General features: G+C 47.4%; 1 long non-coding RNA gene across 2 annotated transcripts in view; it reads right to left on the reverse strand.

The window, feature by feature from the left end:
* The window catches only part of LOC146835231 (uncharacterized), a 30,825-nt gene extending 19,490 nt beyond the window's left edge, over window positions 1-11,335 (reverse strand). The window contains exons 1-5 of one of the 2 annotated variants that reach the window (XR_014960694.1): window positions 11,214-11,335; window positions 10,831-10,906; window positions 10,679-10,738; window positions 10,509-10,570; window positions 10,328-10,417 (exon numbers count right to left, since the gene is read on the reverse strand). This is a non-coding gene — a long non-coding RNA (uncharacterized LOC146835231). Of the gene's footprint in view, window positions 1-10,008; window positions 10,418-10,508; window positions 10,571-10,678; window positions 10,739-10,830; window positions 10,907-11,213 lie in introns of those variants that run through there. The other variant, XR_014960693.1, reaches the window with a different exon arrangement.
* Window positions 11,336-17,623: the final 6,288 nt, after the last annotated feature.

The following is a 17,623-nucleotide window of genomic DNA, read 5'->3' on the forward strand; positions in this document are numbered from 1 at the left end:
ATGTGGATGACCCCCTTTCTTCACGGGCATATGGGCCAAACTACACACGCTTCGGCCATCTGCAATATTATGGGTCGGAGATTTTAATACGTGCATTGACCCCACTATGGACAGGTCCACCTGTAATGATCGATATGATAAACAATCCACCAAGGTACTCAAAGAAGGTATGGAAGATTACGCCATGTTAGATATATGGAGGATGCGCCACCCTTCTCGTAGAGAGGGCACTTGCATATCCACTACACATATCCACTACACATAACACCTGGTCGCGAATTGACTTCTGGTTAGCCACAGCCGATATAAACTCTTGGACGACTGCACTCACACATATGCCCAAAACTCTTTCAGATCACACGCCGGTTAGATTAGAGCTAACCATCCCCACCCACACCAATATACATGGCGCCTAAATCCTAGCGCACTACAAGACCAAGTATTTAGAGTAGAACTGCGGCAGGCTATTACTGAATACTTTACACATAACGTAGATTCAGTGGATAGTGCTAAAGTACTCTTAGAGGCTTCTGTATTGGTAAACATGCTGGTATACTCAAAGACATCCAAAGACAATTGTCCAAAATTGAAGAAGAAATCACGAACCTAGAAACTACATGTATGACCACATCAGATCCTAAGCTATTGGCTGAAATTCGAAGACAAATACATAGGTATCACCACTCACGAGTTTGCAGCTGACGAAATTAAATACCTTTCCCGCAAGTACACAGCCAGAGCCTATGGAGAAGGTGGTATGCCGGGTGGATCACTCTCCAGTAAATTATGGCCCGCCCTCACTGCGTCCTACATAACTCAAATTATAGATAGTCAAGAACATTTGAATATGACACCCCCTCTATCACACATTGCTCTGCGGACCACTACACTCACCTGTACACTGCCAGGACGAATGCAACTACGATATTGCCCTGGCGTGGCTCTCTGATGCTCATCGGGAATACTTTAGTCACCACATAACGGAAGATGAGATGAGGGAAGCTATAAATTCACTGCCAACTAACAAGGCACCAGGCATAGATGGCTTACCTGGAGAGTTCTACAAAGAATATAAAGATATATTACTCCTTCACCTAGCAGCAATGTATGAGGAAGCTTATGAAGAGGGTGTAAGAAAGTGGGTTTCTGTTGCAGTAACCCCCCCTTTTTTGCCTAATAGCTGATGCCCTTTTCCTTGTTGTGCCCTGGGCTCCTGCCAATCAGGTACCCAGGGCCCGTGTTCCTTCCCTAAAAAACTGCCTAACAGCCAAAACCCAAATTGGCAAACCCTGGCCACATGTCAGCCCCTGGTAAATGGTACCCTAGGTACCCAGGGCCTTGTGACCAGGGAAGGCCTCTAAGGGCTGCAGCACTCATTGTGCCACCCTTAGAGGCCCTGTACCCTAACACCCACACACTGCCCTGGCAGGCTGAGTGTCTGGGTACAAGACAAAACAGAGTCGACATGGCACACATCCCTGTGTGCCATGCCCACAAACTACACTGCCCTGGCATACATCAGCCACCCCTCTAGCTGGGTGCCCTATGCCAGTGGTGTGGGCACAGAGGCAGGAGCCCTGTGCCCCTACAGTACCCAGGTCCATTCCTGGGCCCTGTAAGTGCAGTGCTGCCATTTAAGAGTACATGGTGCTGGGAGCTTGTCAAATACGAACTCCACAGCACCATAATGGCAGCACTGAAGCCTGAGAAGTTAGGTATCAAACTGCTCAGCACATTGAAGCCACACTGATGCCAGTGTGGGATTTAATATACCAAGCACCACAGAGGGCATCTTAGAGAGGCCCCCTCAAACCTAACCTACAAATCCACGTCTGCTCTGAAGCTGCCTAGGCTGCCACACAGCAGACATGTTGCTGGACCCCTGGGTGGGAGAGCTCCTGCTCTCCTGGGCCTGCAACAATGCACATCCTGGGCGAGGTGATAAATCTCCTCCCCCAGGATGAGCAGGGGGAAGCTTCAAAGGCATGCCGCCTCTGTGAGCTTCCCCAGGCCACTGCAACCCCCCACTCTGGCGGGAAGCTTGGCCGGAAACCCCAAATAAGGACAGGGGAAGTGCCAGCCTGCCCACCTCACCTCTCAGGTGGGGGAGGCGAGGTGAAACACATCTCCGGGCTCTCGCCATCTTGAAGATGGGAAGCCCTACCCTATCAGGACTAGGCTACTGCCTCCCTCTCACAGGAGAGAGGCAGGATAGGGGTTGTATCCACCCCAGGTCAGGGACCCATTGGTCCCTGGCCTTCACCTACCTGTAACGCCCCTAAATCTAGTATTTAGGGGCACCATGAATCTTCCTTCCCCAGATTCCAGATTCCGAAATACAAAGAAGAGCAAGAAGAAAGAAGCAATTAAAAGCTGGCCAGGGAGTGTCATACAGCATGTGTAGAAATGATGAAACCCTAGGCAGCATGTGTTTCTTCCCCTAGGTTTACATCAGGAGCGTTCACAACCAATGGGTTGTAGCCATCACACAGTCCTACTTGTCAGCCCTGAAACTTTGAGAGGGTACCTATATTTTAAATTTGGATACCAGGTGCACTTCACTCTAATTGTTGTTCTGGTCCTGAAGAAACGCCATTGACCTGTATGGCAATAAAGGCGTGAAACATGTCGACCTAGTAGACCCTTTACATGAGGACATACTATGCCCTTTAGGACAATATTCCTTTTTATGCTGCCTAGGGTTTCATCATTTCTACACATGCTGTATGACACTCCCTGGCCAGCTTTTAATTATCTTGCACGTTACTATGCACCTTATATAGAGCACCCACTTTCCTCGCACACCCACATGCACCATCCGGCAGTCCTTAAAAGATCTCCGACAAAGCGACCCTTCGGGGGACCCGTTGGGAATTGCAGCGCCGGCCCAACGAGGAGCACCTGCCCGATGATGAAGCATGACATCCTTCGGGGTGTGTGAGGGCAACAAGTAAAAGGACATGTTCTTCCCACTTCTCTAGTAGGTTCACGCACTATACCTGGGGTCTTACCTTTTTCTGGGTCTTTCTTCTTCTTTTTCTTTTATTTGATAGGCCTGGGTGACTATTTGCACCCGACCATAGGAACAGTGTTCTTTTGTTGTAATTGCTAGGCATGAGGAGCGTGAACACTGGACCATAATCAGCTCCTGGGTCCCCATCTTTTGTTTGGACAAGAAGAAAGAAGACCTGCCCTGCAGCTGCTAAGAAGAGGAAGACACCAACTGCTTTGGCCCCAGCCCTACCGGCCTGTCGACCCGCGAACCTGCTCCTGCTCCAACCCGGCATCTCTTGTGGCCAGCAACCTCAAAAACCCCGGAGGACCTGGCTACCCTTTGGCTCTAAGCCCCTGGTACTACCATGAGTAGAGGCTCTACTCAAAACCTATTTCTCATCCCTGGCAGCAGCCCGGAACCGCGAACCCAGCCCACTCTGCACCAGCCAAGCCTGGCCAGTGCCGGAGTGAATAAAGCCCACAAGGACGACCTCACGGCGACTGTGACCCCGAGTCCGGCACCCAAGGACCTCCCTCGACACTCCTGAAGAAGCCTGCAGCCTCAGAGCAAGGTGCCCCCCCAACCGCGATCAACAGAGGGTAAGATTTCCCGATACCAAAAGGCACACCTGCACGCGGCGCCCCGCGGCCCCCTGTGCCCAATCCCGGGGTTCCTACCTATCCTCCAACTACCCAACTTACCTCTCGAAGTGGTGGTGGCACCTGAAGAATCCGCGTCCCCGAGCTTGCAGTCTTTTTCTAAACCAGAGATTTCCCATTGAAATCAATTGAGCGCCGGAAGGCTCAAAAGTACCCTGCACCCAGCCGCCCGAGTGGCCCTGGCAGTGCAACCTCTACACTGATCTACTTCCCCACTTGCTCTGAGTAAGTGACCAGGAGCCCAGCTCCCACAGCCTTGTGGCCTGCTAGTCAGCAGCCACCAACCCAGGCCCCCTATCCCTCGTAGGATAACATTGGGCCTAACTCTCTCTGCACCCGGCCGCCCTGGTGCTGCTGGGGGTAAGCTAACTGTACCTATCTGACCCTGGGGGACCCCTGAGTCTATGCCCAGAACCTCAACTATGCCAGTCGAGTACTTACCTGAAAACCGCTAACTCTATTTTCCTCATAGGGTAACATTGACTGGCTTTTTCCTGAAATTTCTTCTAAGTGTGGACTTTTCAAATCTTAATATTCACCAAAAATCAGCCGAGTAACAAAAACGCAAATACTCACCTGCTCTTAGGTGAGCTCCCAGTGCTGGATCTTGGTGCCCAGCACTGACTCTAAAAAATACTTACAACTGTACTTACCAGTAACCCAATTTTCTTCCGTAGGAAATCATTGACTGTTTTTCTGTGAAATTTCTTCTAAGTGTCAATTTCTGCAATCTTTAAATATTCTTTAAAAATCGTATAATATCTGCAAACGTAATTACTTACCTGTTTTGGATAAAGGTCCCCGTACTGAGTCTAGGCACCCAGTACTGGATTAGAAAAGTAACGAGAACCTACTTTACCTAGCTAAATATTGTTTAAAAATCATCACAGTAATTAAGTCGACTTTTATCACTTGATTCCAAGTACTGACCCACGGCTGAATCTACGATCCAGTCCTGGAATTCCAAAAGTAATCCTAAAAGTAATCTGTGAAAAATAATATGAAAATTCCATTGAGCTCAATGCATTGTTGTGTTTAAAATAGTCTTGCCTATTGCAACCACTTGTAACTGTTTACAAAAGTCAATTGCATATTGCAAAAGTATTTATATCAAGCATCTCATTCTGAGAAAGTATATTTTAATTCCAATTGTTGGTTCTAAAAATAAAACAAGCATATATTTTTTATATATAAACTATTGGCCTAGAGTTCAGTTATTGAGTGTGTGAGACCATTTGCTGACTGAGTGTGTACAACAAATGCTTTACACTGTCCTCTGATACTGCCTTAATGCTCGACCAAGCTACCACTTTAGAGAGTAAGGTTATATCTAACTTTAGCCTCTGTCAGCCTCTGGGGGACTGTGGACTCTGTACACCCTGTACCTATTGGGGAACAGTATATACAGAGCCACTTTCTCACATTAGAGGGCATATTACCACCCTCGCTACGCGAGGCACTCCTAATCACACTCCTCAAACCTGACAAAGATCCGGCTAGATGCGACTCCTACCGCCCACTATCATTAATCAACACAGATGCTAAAATACTGGCAAAAATCATTGCCATTTGACTCCAGCCACTGATGCAAAACCTAGTCTTTCCAGATCAAGCTGGATTTATTCCAACACGCTCAACCATACAAAATATACAGGCTATATTTGCCATGTTCCATCACTTACACCCGGAACTGCCGGCCTCTGCGACTCTACTTGATACCGCTAAGGCATTTGATTCTGTGGAATGGCCTTTTATGTTTCAGGTTTTGAGACAAATGGATTCCCAGAACCATTTCTGAAATCGATAGCCCTACTGTATACACAACCCAGCGCTCGAATACGTATAAATAGTAGTATGTCTGATCCTATTAATATATTTTGCGGCACACGTCAGGGCTGCCCATTATCCCCACTTTTATTCACACTGGCGCTAGAGCCCCTCGTGTGTAAGATTCATCAAAAACCTGCCGATACAGCCCTGCAATTTCACTTACGACCCATAACAATATCACTGTATGCAGATGACATGGTCCTATATACAAGACACCCGGTCATAAATTTAAACAAACTCATCCGAGAATATATTGGATTGAATACTTTTCCGGCCTCAGTATAAACTGGACAATTCAGTGGTGATCCAGCTTACCTCGTGACAACCAAACCAACAATTGACTATCCGTTCCAATGGCAAACAGAACCAATTAAATACTTAGGGGTCTGGATACACTGAGATCCAGACTTGGTTTTGAGAGAGAATTATGGGAAAGCAATAACTAGACTAGAAGAACAGGTTGACAGATGGATCCACCTCCCCCTATCATTCGCCAATAGAATAGCCATACAAAAAATGGTGGTGCTACCACGGTTTCTTTATTTATTCATGAATATACCTATATGGATTCCACAAGTGCTCTTTGCTAGACTCCGTACAGCTCTAGTTAGATTGACATGGGCTAGAAAGCACGCATGAGTAGGCTGGAAGGAACTTACTAGACCATACATGCAAGGAGGTTTCGGGGCCCCAGACCTCCAACTCTGCTATTACTGTGCACAGGCACAATGTGCCCAATACTGGCTACACCCACATGGACATATACCACATATATCTGTAGAACATGAAAATATGCTTCCCACGCCACTAATTGCACTTATCTCATCTCCCCAACAAAATACTCCGTCTACGGGGATATACCCAGCGACTTGCACTTCTAAAGCATGGCATACATTAGAAAAACGAGCGCACAAACTCCCAACGTATACACGCTCGTGTTGACTCACCATCCACAACTCACGGTGACGCAAGAAACCAAAATGCTACATTTACTAAATGAGATGGGGTTTCATAAAATGGGGGATGCTTCCCCACATGGGACTTTTTTTGATTATCAACTTTATTGCATTTTTATAACAAAGATAAAAATTCATCGGCAGCAAATCAAACACATTATTGGGACAAAAGACACTCAAATTAAGACGACCATGACTCATAAGGCACCTTTGAAATGGGCATGACACATACTTAACGAAATATGCGTAGCCAACACACACAGACCCCTCAGGCGGGTCTTAAGTGGAACCACTTGCCCCATATTTTACCAAAAAGTTCGGGGCATCCCCGGGCTTCGAAAAGGGGCTACTCTTGGATTCCACACCAGTCTACTCCTCGCCTCCACCTCCTCACAGTGGGCGGTTTAGCCTGCGACCAGAGTGCCGCTATGTCCCGCTTCGCCACCGCTACCACTGTACCTAGGAAGCGCTTGTCTGCCCGGGATCCATCAAGGCCATCAAACACCCCCAAGACCAGGCGCAGCGGGTCGTGGGGGACCTCCCAACCCAGGGCCCGCGTAAGCTCAAGTTCCGCCCCCCCAGAATGGCTCGAGACTGGGACACTGCCACACCATGTGGTAAAAATCTGCTGGGGTGTGGCTGCAGTGCGCGCTGGCTGGAGAGGACCGCATATGAGCGCTTTACAGGTGTGCTGGAGTAAGGTATGCCGCATGAAGATAATAGAGTTGAACAAGGCGCAGTTTGGAGGAGGTTGTCAGGGTCTTGGGGGCCATAAGAGCGTCTCTCCAGTCCGCCTCTTCCAGGGGGCCCAACCACCCCTCCCAGCGGGCCCGGAGCCGGTCTAGGGACGCGGGACCATTATTTACCAGGGAACGGTAAATCCGAGATACCCCACCGCTGCCAAGGTTCCCCATCATTACCTGGGCTTTCAAGGGATTAAATTCCGGAAATGCAGTTGGAGATGGAATGTGTGAGTGGAGGGCGTGTCTGAGCTGTAAATACTTGTAAAATTGTCAAGGAAGGAGGGAATGGCATTGTTGGAGGTCAGCAAAGGATCTGATATGATCACCCACCCAGACATCTCCCAATAGCGAGATTCCGACAAGATCCCAGTGACGGAAGTTTGACGGAAGTCCTGGAGAGACGATACCTCCCTCAACCATGCTCCGCTCCACAGGGGCGTCCGTCTGGGGAGTGTCTGATCCCACTTTACGTGGCGTAGTGCGGTGTGCCAGGCCATTAGTACCGTCCTAGTGACGGGGGAAGAGAGACTGTGACACTGGGCTTCCATACAGATAAGCTTGAACCTGCGTAAGGTCCATTGACCTGAGTTCCACCCGATACGCCAGGTCGGACCAGCCACCTGCGAACCAGTCGTGGATCACAATGAGCCTCGTGGCCAAGTAGTAGAGGTGCAGATTAGTGACCCCCATGTCCCCGTCATAGGGAGGGATGCGGCAGTGTGCCAGGGATAATCGCGGCCTCCCGCCACCCCATAAAAACCGAGTGAAGACGCCGTCCATCTCCCGGAACCAACTGCTCGGGAGTTGGGCGTTAATATTCTGTAGGATGTACAGGAAGCGGAGGAGGACCATAATTTTGAAAAGGGCACTCCTGCCCAGGGGGTTGAGGGGGAGGGACTGCCACTTCCTGAGGTCGGCTTTGGCCCTGGCGACCAAGGGCCTGATGTTCAGGGCCCATTCAAGCTCTGGGAGGAGGGCAACCCACACCCCCAAGTACTTGAACGATTGCCTGCGTAATGGGAAATTCATTTACCAGTCAAAGCATGCCCGGGATGGATGAAGGGAGACCAGCGTGGATTTCGCCGGGTTGAGCCTGAGGCCGGAGACCCGTTCAAAGGCTGAGAGGGCGTCCAAACAGCGCGGGCCAGAGTTCTCTGTGTCCGCCAAGAACAGGAGGATGTCATCGGCATGCAGGGCTATCTTGTCAGTGTGGCTCGGATCCCAGGCCCAGCCTCGGATGAAGGAGTCTTGACAGATGAGAGAGGCCAGAGGCTCCATCGCCAAAGCGAATAGAAGCGGCGAGAGCGGGCAACCCTGTCGGGTGCCCCTCCGGATGGGGAATGTCTCAGATAACACGCCATTAATAAGGACCCGTGCCCTGGGTCTAGAGTAGAGGACCCGGATAAAGCGCCGGAAAGGGAGGCCGAAACCCATCCTCTCCAACACCCCATCAAGGTAACTCCAGTCCACCATATCGAAAGTTTTCGAAATCTATAAAAAGCAACGCCAGGTACGGGGGAGCTGATGGCGATGTGCAAGGGCGAGGTGTAGGCGGCGTATGCAATGCCGGGTACCCCGGGCAGGCATAAAACCGCATTGATCCGGATGGACCAGGTCCTGCAGGTGGGGACGGAGCCGTTGGGCTATCACAGTGGCGAAGATTTTGACTTCTGTATTAATGAGGGAAATAGGGCAGTAATCCGCACAGTCAAGGGAGGGCGGCTATGTCTTTGGGATGACTTCAATGGTGGCCACATCCGTCTCTGGTGGGAACGACTCCTCATCTACCACGTGTTCGAATAGAGCTGTTAAGTGTGGGACCAATATGTCGCGATAGGCCGCATAGTATTCTTGGGGGTATCCGTCGGGCCCAGGCGTCTTGCCGGAGTGCAGCAGTGAGATAGCCCCATGGATCTCTTCCGGGGTGAAGGGGAGGTCCAAAGCTTCCGAGGCCGTCCGGGAAAGGCATGGCAGGTGAGTATCAGTCCGAGCCAACCAATCCACCAAGGAGCTCCGAGGAGGGCAGGCCGCATAGAGGGCCGCATAATATCCGGCGAAGGTTCGGGCGATGGCTAGGGATGTGACGTGATGGGCTCCAGTCTCAGCCCGAATCTCGGGAATAATGCGGTTGGCTTTGGGATAGGACACTAAATTGTGAAGTAGTTTGCCGTGTTTGTCACCCCAGCCATACACACGCGCCACCGAGGAGCGCCACAGCATCTTAGCAGACTCTAGCAAGATCTGACAGATCTCTTCGCGGAGCAGCGCAAGTTGCAGAGTGGAGTTGTCGCTGTCGCTGGCAGCCTGGACCTCCTCCAACTGCGCCGCCTGGGCCTCCAGCTGCTCGAGTCGTGCGGTCTGTTCCTTACGCCTCGCGTGAACCAGGCCTCTAGCCACCCCACGTAGGACAGCCTTGCCGGCCTTCCACAATGTTCCCGGCGAGGAGACAGAGCCCGTATTGGATGAGAAATAAAGCCTCAGCTCCCGCCCGAGGGCCGTGACAAATTCGGCATCCTGCAGGAACCAGGCATTCATCCGCCATGACGTACGGGTGTCTGCAAAGGAGGTACCAAGGCGGAGGGAGACGAAGGAGTGATCAGAGATACCCCTGGGCAAAACAGTGACCCCGGAGAGCAGCTGACAATCCGTGGCAAGAAACCAATAAAGGGTTTGGCTACTAAGCAGCAAGGCCAAGCCAACTATAATCACAAAACAATGAAAATGCCAATACTGCTAGTACATCAAAATTCTTTCAAACGTGCATTGAAGAAAAACTATGACACAGCAACTGCCTATTCCGTTGGATTTAATCCCAATATTTTTTCATTAATACATAAAAAAGATTTGAACACCGCAAAACATCTTCAATTTTTAGTAAAACATATCTCTCAACACACCCTTTTAATCCTTACAAATAACGACAGCACATATTTATTAACATTCAAACCACAATTAAACAAACTCTCATTTTCCCATATATCCTGACTGATTCAAAACTTCATTCATTCTATCAATAAACACACCTGTCATACCAACATATAACAATACCTCACAAATTTACAACAAAAATGCCAAGCAACAACTTTTTGCAATAAACTGCAAGGCCATCAACACAAAAGATTTCTCTAAATCAAAAATATATACAATTTTGGTCTTGGATTGGCCTTAACAACAACGGTCTATGCGTTTCGAATCCCTCCAAGTTTTTGGGAATTCTCATCAGGACCAGAATAGCTGGAAAACAAGAAGGAGAAATATCCTTGTCTTAGTAATTGACCTTAAGGACCCCTATCTCTGCAGCCCTCATCTGTTCAAAAACCCTTACCTTTTCAGATGCTCAATGATCAGCCGACCAAAGAACGTTTCAGTTTCTCCAAACTGTCGCACCTAAAAAACAATCATTCTGTCACAGTCTCATTCATTCAGTTGTTAAGTCTGTGTACAAACCACACTTATATAGACAAAATATAAAAGTTATAAGTATTTAGCTCTTACTTGTAGCAGATCGATAGTGGCAGAAAGCCAGTTGCAGATGGATATGATGATTTAACATATCTGTTTGGAAGACATATATATACCTCGTATTTAGAAGGGCCAAAACTTTGATGTAGTTCACAATATTCTATTTGTTCAAAAATGACCAGTACCTTATTTAATGTCCGTTTCTCCGCTGAAAAAACGAGTGTGCTGGCACCCGCGGTGAAGGGGCGTGGCAGCTTAGTACTAAGAAGAAAAAGGGCTACGTTACAAATGTAGCGATTAAACGTTGCTCCTAATATTATTATTAAACACAACTAAATCTGGCCGTTCGCCGAGCGTGTTTATCCATAATTTAAGCTACTTTATATTCTGCCTGTCGTCCGCTTGAAAATAATTGCGAAAATGCCAGTGGCGTTCGGCGACTTTCTGGAGAAGAACAGACGATACAATTCAATTAGCGCTTGTTGTTTAAAAGACGTGGCAGTTATACAAGCTGCTTGCACCGAACTCTTTCACGCAGTTGAAGAATTAAAACTATCGCTGCTCTTACCTCAAATTACAGTATCAAGTTTGCAAACGGGTTGAAATGTTTGGCAGTTCGCCGTAGAATCGAATCACTAGCGTTGTGAGGGCGGGAACTATTTTGAACACGAGCGTGATTACATCACCGTCCCAGGAATTCTGATAATAGTAGTTAGGATTGGCCCCATACAAAGGTTCTTCGAATGCTTTGCATGATTTGTTAATCCTAACGTTTCATGCAGCAACTGCCTGGCTCTGGACTGTTATAATATGTATATATAAATGAATATCGACTGTGCAGTTAACTCCTCGCAGTAATAAACTCTGCACTGTTTACAAGTCATAAAACATGTGGGCGACTCAATATTACTTACAGTTTGCACATTTCTGAAAGTTCATTTAGCCCATTGATAGCTATATTGAATCTGATAATTAGCATTGCTTCGCGTTTTGTTAATTTCACATCCAGATTTCCACCTCTAAAATCCTGTTCGACCTTTGAGATAACAGTCCATTTTAAATCTTTTTCTGTATTTGTGTTTGTCTGCCAGTGATTCACTAATGGGGCCGTTTGCACATTCTTTCGAATTCTAGGTTTGTGCTGTGAGATTCTGTGACGTACTTCCTGATTGATCTTCCCTATGTATAATTTCATACATGGGCACATAATCCCATACACTACATTCTTGCACTTGCAATTAGAAAACGTCTTGTGTTTCCAATGAATTGCATTATGGGTGAACAAGTCAGCTTCCAACGTTGATTCACAACAAATGCAAGTTCCACATTTGTGGTGACCTTTCACTGGGGAGAGGCCCACATAATCGCGAAGGGTGGCTGTTTTTGGTTTTGGAAGTGCTGCTCGCACTATCTGATTGGCGATGCTTTTATCCTTCTTAAAAGCAAAAAGTGGTGCATCCATTAGCGTCTTATCAAGGTTTTATTTCAGGTGCCAATTTTGATTGATGACCTTTTTTAACCAATTAAATTAAAACAAATCAAATGATCACGGACTCAAAGGCATTGTTAGACAAAGTGGAAAAAGAGATTCTTGATTTTAAGGATTATACAATAAATCAAAAAGGCACGAAATTTGAAAAAGACAAGAAGAACTTTTCCTTGGACAAAGTTTATCCTTATCTCCAAACAGATTTCTACTCAAGAGTAGAGGCACGAAGATTTTTCCCAGAATATCAGGGGAGATCGAAAAATAATTTCATCACATTTTCGGAAACATCCTCCTCTTCCAGTGGTAACGAAACGGAAAATAGTAGCAGCCATCTAGGGTTTAATAGACGGGCAATCTCCAACAGAATTTTCAACATCAACAACAACAACAGCAGCCTTCTTTTTTAGGAAGAGGCCAGCAAAAGACACGAGGCAGGATAGGATTCAACAACCAACCATGGGAAATGTCAACAAGGTGACAGAATTACAAAAACTAAATAGATCGTCTATCTATAATTTTTCGAACAAAGTTTTGACAGATGCAGAATTAAGCATTTTAGAGAAAGGACTAACCTTTGTTCCGACACGGAATACCAATTTTGTGCAACTAAAGGCAGAAGTTATAGAATTCTGCAGAAAAATCTGTTTATAAACCTTTTTTGCAGAGCACCCTTCATCAAGCTCTGTTGAAACAACAGGATTTAAGAAGAAATCCACTTTCTGTCCGCCATCTGGTAAGATCCCCAAAGAGGTAATTACTTTTGAAAAAACTGTACTATCGGCAATTGCTGAATTTGGGAAAAATAAAAAAAGATTTGTGAAACCTAATATTTCCAAAATCCAAAAGGAGGCTCTTCTCAATCTGAAGAATGATTTAACAATAACAATAAAACAGGCCAATAAATGCGGTTCGATTGTGGTCTGGGGTATTCCCCAGTATACAGCCGAAGTAAATAAACAGCTTTGTGATAGAGAATGCTACAAGAAGATCTCAAAAGATCCCACATGGGAATTACAAGGACAACTTTTCAATATCTTAAAAGTTGGATACGATCAAGGCTTTCTAGGCAAAAAAGAATACGAGTTCCTACAAAACAAACATCCAAGAATACCAATGTTTTACCTACTTCCTAAGGTACACAAAGATGAAGCTTGCCCGCCAGGAAGACCAATAGTTTCGGGTCGCGAGTCGTTAATGGAACCCATTTCAAAATTTGTGGACTATTTTTTAAAACCTTTCATGGTGAAAGTCAAATCGTTCCTCCAGGATACCACAGATTTTATTAACAAACTTGAAACAATGAATTTTGAAGAAAATAAACATCTTTTAGTGACCTTAGATGTGGTATCTTTATCTACCCAAATACCACAAGATGAAGGACTGGCGGTGTTATCCTCTTTTTTAGATAGCAGAAACAAACCAATGAAAATACCAACTGAATTTATAATGGAATTGGCAAGTTTCGCTCTAAAAAAGAACTACTTCAATTTTAATGATGAATTCTACTACCAAACGAAGGGAGTAGCCATGGGGTGTCCATTCGCCCCAGAGCTAAAAGTACTTTTTATGTCCAGATATTAAGACAAATTTGTCTACAATTACAACACTTTTTCACAATATATTGGAAGTTGGGTTTGATTCATCGATGACATTTTTATGGAATGGACAGGAAATGAAGAAGAGCTACACTCCTTCCATGGCTGGTTAAACAACAGGACAACAGATATTCAATTCAGTATGAATCATTTAACTCATAAAATGCCAATTCTGGACGTAGAAGTATATGCAACAGAAGGACGTCTGGTCACGACTTTATTCAAGAAAAAAGCTGACAGAAACAAAGCCCTTCATTTCACAAGCAATCACCCACGGAGTCTGAAAGAAAATTTGCCCTACGGGCAATTTTTGCGCATCAGGCGCAATTGTTCCTTTAAAGATGAATATACATTCCATGCCAATAATCTAAGGGGAAAACTTGTAGACCAGGTGTAGGAGAGTAGGGTCTGCTATCCTATGGTCACCCCAAATTTTTGCTTTTTGCTTCACTGGTTTTTGACATATTGAGGCTGTGGGCCTGCCAATCAGACCCCCAGCCTGCTGTTCTCTCTACTAAATTAAAACTATGCACCTTAGGTGCATAACCAATTGGAAGTGGATCACCCTGTCAGCCCCTGTACCAGTGTACACTAGGTACCCAGGGCATTGGTGTACCCAAGGCCTGCCCGGGGCTGAAGCATGTATTATGCCACCCCAGGCTTGGCCTAACAAATCTGACACAACTGTCGGATCACTCAGCTGGGGTAAGTTGGTGTAACCACCTCTTACTTAGGTGTAGTATACCTATACCTAACCGTAAATGGGACACCTGGTAACCTATAAGTCACTCCTATGGCAGGCCTTAACAATCCTGAAGGCAGAGTGCTTGGTTCCATGTGAGATAGTGCTCTGGCATGAGCTGAGCCTGTCTGCAGTGGTCGGAACAACTTCCTTCTACTGTTTCCAGATATCGTCATACCATATACTCTTAAGTGCATTATGAACCTCGCGGTTAAATGCTAACTCTGGTTTGGCTTTATCAAAACATGTCGAGTAAGGTGTCATACGAATTGGAATACTAACCCCTCGCCAATTCTGGCGACGGGGTTAGCATTCCACCCTTCTAGAGGGACACGACATGTACAGTACCTGAAACCCGGGTAAAATCAGACATAGCCTCAGCTCCACAAAATGGATGCTGCCACCACAGACACAAGTCTGCCCTCCTGCTGCTGGGAGTCCTTCCAGCTTGGGAGGTGTGGACAAAGGGTTTCCTGCCAGGGGAGGTGCGTGCACCACCCCAGACAGGATTTTGTGTATTGGTCAGGTAGGGCTTGAAAGAAACCAGACATGCCTGTGGCTCACAAGGAGCCTCGGGGCATATGCCAGTTCAAACCGGTCCTGGGGCACACCAGTCCCGGGCCTGGGGCGAGCTGGACAAAGGATTGGGGGTGTAACCACCCCCCTTCCTGGTCCCACCCTTAGGGAGGGACCTAGCAGGTAGTCCGGCCCCTAGAATCCGCTTAAAGGTAGGAGCTGTGTCCTAAGACTTCAGACATCCTGGAATCAACTTAAAACTAAGAAGAAGACGGGAACTTCGACGCTCTGCCGCACAGAGGACTGAAGCCAATCTCCCCTGTGGTCAGGGAGTGACCACCTTGCTAACGCAAGCACCATCCAGCGAATCGACGTCTGCTTTGCCACCGCCTCCCGCCGGAGCCCGAGCCCAGAGACTGACAAGACCTGGACCTCCAGACCTCTCACCGCCCGATCCACAGTCCCTGAAAAGAGGAGACCCGTGGAGGCACCGAGACACGTGGAGCCAGCCATCTTGGAACGACTACGACAAGCTGACCAGTGCAACAACCGAGGCTCCCTCCAAGTTGTGCTTTGGGATCTGAAAAGCCCAACCCTCGAGCAGCATCTGCACCAAAGGTGAGCCCTCCAGCATCTCCACGATCTGCGTGGGGCCCTTCTGCATTTTGCCACTCGACGCGCCTCACCGGTTGCTGGCCCGCTGGCTAGTGGCCATCTTGGCGACGAAATCTACGAAAAACACTGCTGGTCTGGTTGCTCCAGACTGGCCCTTGCTCCCCTCCAAAGGAGCAGTTCCTCTGACCTTGCTGGTCAGAGCCATCAGCTTATCTCCTTTCCCACAATAATTGCTTTTGCCAAGGCTTGTTTGCTTCGATCAAGTCGCCGACACCGCCGACAGCGAGAGCCTGTGTGGGACAGCTCATGACTCGACTCCTGGACGTCGTCGACCTTCAGGGACCACGTGGCTGCAGAGACAAGCTACACCTTTCTTCCTGTTTGCACCCGACATCGCCTGGTACCCACCTGGTGCCACGCTGGTCACTGGCTAGTGACTGTGAACACTGTCCCCTCTGCTTACAGGTCTTCAACATCTCCGATCCACTCTTGGATCCACTGCATCTCCTCCGGGCCGGCCGCCTGCAGCATCTTTGTCTTCAGGCCCCACGGAACAGATAGAAGAAACCCGACGCACTTCGAGGCCTATGCACCCGCTTCCTGTGGGTGAGGTAAAGCTGGCACTCCTGTGCCCAAGTGTAGTATTACATCTCTAGTGCCTGTGTTCCAAATCTTGAGTTCCTAGCCCACCCGGAAGATCCTCGTTGCAGTAACTTTGTACTTTTTACGCACCCATTGAAACCTATGGGAGCACGCGTGTGACTATTTGCTCTGCACACGCAACCCGTGGACCTCCTGGTCACTAACTGAAGTTAGCTCCGTGTAGGCCCAGCGATTCTAGAGGCCCTAGGCCTTTTCCCTTTTCTGTTCGTGGTACTTATACCACTATTTTAGTATATGGTTCGAGTGGCCACCAGGGCCTATCCATATAAAGTGCAACTTCTGTGTATTCTGTGATAATCTTGTTTGACGATTTGTGCTCCTGTGCTCATAAAGAGACTAGGGGTTACTTTGAGAAATAAATACATATATATTTTGAATATATATCTGTGTGGTGTCCTTTCATTGGTATAAAAGGGGGTTACTATTGGTAAAACAGCTTGCTTAACACGCATCACGAGTTTAGCCTCAAAGACTGCTTAGCCTACGCTACCACTAGGGCAGCTAGTCCGAAAAGGTTGACTTACAACCACACCATAAGGGTTGCTTGGCATGGTACAAGGTGGTCACTAGAACTAGTGAACAGCATATACCAGGCCAACTTCTCACATTGGTGAGCAGCGGTTGGATTTGAGCTTGCTGTGTTTTACCATTGTAATCTCTTGGTTACCAATTGAAAGATCACATAGGTACCTGTAGGTACATATAAAACAAGATTAGATATACTTAAGTTCTACTGAACTTAGTTGTTGTAGAGCAAAGGGAGTAGCACACCCTGACTACAACTACTAGATAGGTTTAGTAGGTAAACCCAAGTGTAGGTAGATTGCAACACATCCACCCACACTTAAGAGCAATGGCTGGGGCAGAGGGGTCCACTGTACCCATCTCTGTTGAGAGTGACCCCCAGAGGGCACCATCCATATTTGCTACCCTTAATCAAAATGAGCTCAGGCAGTTGGCAAATATCAGGGGCCTTAAACAGCCCAAGAATCCTACTTCTGCTGAACTCAGGGAGCTTTTACAGGCTGATGAAGATCAGAAAGCTCTCAGGAAAGCCTCCCAGTTAGCCCCCTTAGGGACAGGGACAGGAGGCCCCCCTTCTGAAGATGCCACTGAGGTACCCCTTTCCAATAGCCATCCCTTAGATGAACACCATACTACAGAGGAGGAAAGTGATGGGGATACAGATGAGAGTGGGAATGAAGGGAGAACTAGCCCAGTGCCAAGTGTTATACTTGGCCCAGCTAAACCAAGGCTATTGGGGACTGACAGTGGGTTTACCCCATTGGATCTCCCCAGTGGACTTAACCCAGGGCTTGGGAGGAGAAGGAATCGCTCAGGTGACTCCAATGCTTCCC

Source organism: Triturus cristatus, chromosome 4_2 (genome assembly GCF_964204655.1).
Source record: "Triturus cristatus chromosome 4_2, aTriCri1.1, whole genome shotgun sequence".
In the NCBI taxonomy this organism is placed as follows: Eukaryota; Metazoa; Chordata; class Amphibia; order Caudata; family Salamandridae; genus Triturus; species Triturus cristatus.